Source organism: Octopus bimaculoides, chromosome 27 (assembly GCF_046866305.1).
Source record: "Octopus bimaculoides isolate indiv1 chromosome 27, ASM4686630v1, whole genome shotgun sequence".
Lineage (NCBI taxonomy): Eukaryota > Metazoa > Mollusca > Cephalopoda > Octopoda > Octopodidae > Octopus > Octopus bimaculoides.
This window is the reverse complement of record NC_142954.1, coordinates 11,468,147-11,470,646: the sequence shown is the minus strand read 5'-3', so window position 1 is coordinate 11,470,646 and position 2,500 is coordinate 11,468,147. Positions and strand designations below refer to the sequence as shown.

The 2,500-nt window shown below is 37.8% G+C and overlaps 1 protein-coding gene across 2 annotated transcripts in view; it reads left to right on the top strand.

The window, feature by feature from the left end:
- Nucleotides 1-2,500, top strand: part of LOC106876783 (receptor-type tyrosine-protein phosphatase N2) — a 144,626-nt gene that overhangs the window by 38,945 nt on the left and 103,181 nt on the right. The window lies entirely within an intron of this gene.

Genomic DNA, 2,500 nt, shown 5'->3' with positions numbered 1-2,500 from the left:
GATGTTGGTTTGTTTACATCCGTAGTTAAGAGATGTAATGGATTCAATGTGATGGACTAAAATCTTCAAAGCTGTGTCCTAGCATTCCAATAATGGAAACAATTAGAAGGTAAAAAATACACACACACACACACACACACACATTCATTCACACACACACACACAATCTCTTACACACACACATACTCTCTCACACACATACACACACGCATATTCATTCACACACACAATCTCTTACACACACCTACTCTCTCATATACACACTATCACACACACACACACACTCTCTATCTCCTTCTCTCTCTCTCTCACACACACACACATCAACACCCTATCATTGGTAAGTAGTTTTCCCTTGGGAATAGATCCTTTATCATTTATTTGTTTCAGTTATTTGACCGGCCATGCTGGAGGTCTTAGTTGAAAAATCGACCACAGGGCTTAATTTCTAAAAATGTGTACTTATTCTGTTGCTTTCTCTTGTCCAGTTGTTAAGCTACGAGAACATGAACAATATAACATTGGTTATCAAATGCTGATAGGCGACGGACACACAAACACATGTACATATATATATATACATACATATATATATATATATATGTATATATATATATATAAATATATACATATATATAAATATGATGATGATGATGATGATGATGATGATGATGATGATGATATACATATATATAAATATATACATATATAAATATATATATATAGATATGTACATATGTAGATATATATATCTGTATGTATAGGCGTAGGAGTGGCTGTGTGGTAAGTAGCTTGCTTACCAACCACATGGTCCCGGGTTCAGTCCCACTGCGTGACATCTTGGGCAAGTGTCTTCTACTATAGCCTCGGGCCGACCAAAGCCTTGTGAGTGGATTTGGTAGACGGAAACTGAATGAAGCCCGTCGTATATATGTATATATGTATGTGTGTGTATATGTTTGTGTGTCTGTGTTTGTCCCCTCAACATCGCTTGACAACCGATGCTGGTGTGTTTACGTCCCCGTAACTTAGCGGCACGGCAAAAGAGACCGATAGAATAAGTACCAGGCTTCTAAAGAATAAGTCCTGGGGTCGATTTGCTCGACTAAAGGCGGTGCTCCAGCATGGCCACAGTCAAAAGACTGAAATAAGTAAAAGAGTAAAAGAGTATATCTTTTATCTTTCTATGGGTTTCAGCCAGAGGCTGAGGTCATGCTGGTGCATCACTTTTACTGCATCCAGGGATTTTTCCAGTATTGCTTCTGGTGAAGTAGTGAGTTGGATGTTGCCACCCTTTTTTGTGCCTCCTGCCGCAATGTGTGTTCATCCAGAATTGCAGATAAAAAACTGTCTAGACGTTTTTTGAAGACTTTCATGTCTACACTTTGCAGATCTCTGATGCTCTGTGGTTGAGCATTAAAAAGTTGTGGTCCGTTGAATCCCAAGCTATTACAATATTTATAGTGAAAAATATTGTATGTGGTTAGATGATATAAAGTCTATTTTTCACCATATATATATATATATATATATATATATGACATACATACATACATACATACATATATATATATATATATATATATATATATATATATATATATATCCATCTCTCTCTCTTGGAGAGGCAAAGCACATACACAGACATATACACACACAGCAGTAACTTCCGCCTACCAAATTCAATCACAAAACTTAGATCGGCCTGGTCTATAGCAGAAGACACTTGCCCAAGGTGCCATGTGTGGAACTGAATCCTAAACTATGTGGTTTTGAAGCTTCCTAACCACACAGCCATGCCCTCGCCTACAAAAATGTATATACATAAGCACAGCGCTATTCGTGTGGCAAGTTTTCTACAACAAGATGCCCTTCCTGACGCCAACCCCTACCTGTTGCCAAGTGAGGTAGTATTTTCCCTCTATAAATATATATATATATATATATATATATGTATATAGTTAAAACTTATAGAAAAACAGATGACAGGTGTATGTGCAACAAGCAAGTGAATTAGCTTGACGCTCAGGAAAAATGGAAAAGTTGTTTATGCTTCAACCCTACGATCTTCAACAGTAAGAAATAAGGGAAAATAAACAGAGAGAGAGAGTGGAAAAAATTTGTGGATTTCAGTGGTCTAGCATGGCATATATATACATATGTATTTATATGTATACTCTTTTACTCGTTTCAGTCTTTTAACTGTGGCCATGCTGGAGCACCACCTTTAGTCGAGCAAATCGACCCCAGGACTTATTCTTTGGAAACCTAGTACTTATTCTATCGGTCTGTTTTGCCGAACCGCTAAGTTATGGGGACATAAACACACCAGCATCGGTTGTCAAGCGATGTTGGGGGGTGGGGGGGCGGACAAACACAGACATACAAACACATACACACATACAGACATATATACATATATATGACAGGCTTCTTTCAGTTTCCATCTACCAAATCCACTCACAACGCTTTGGTCGTCCCGAGGCTATAGTAGAAGACA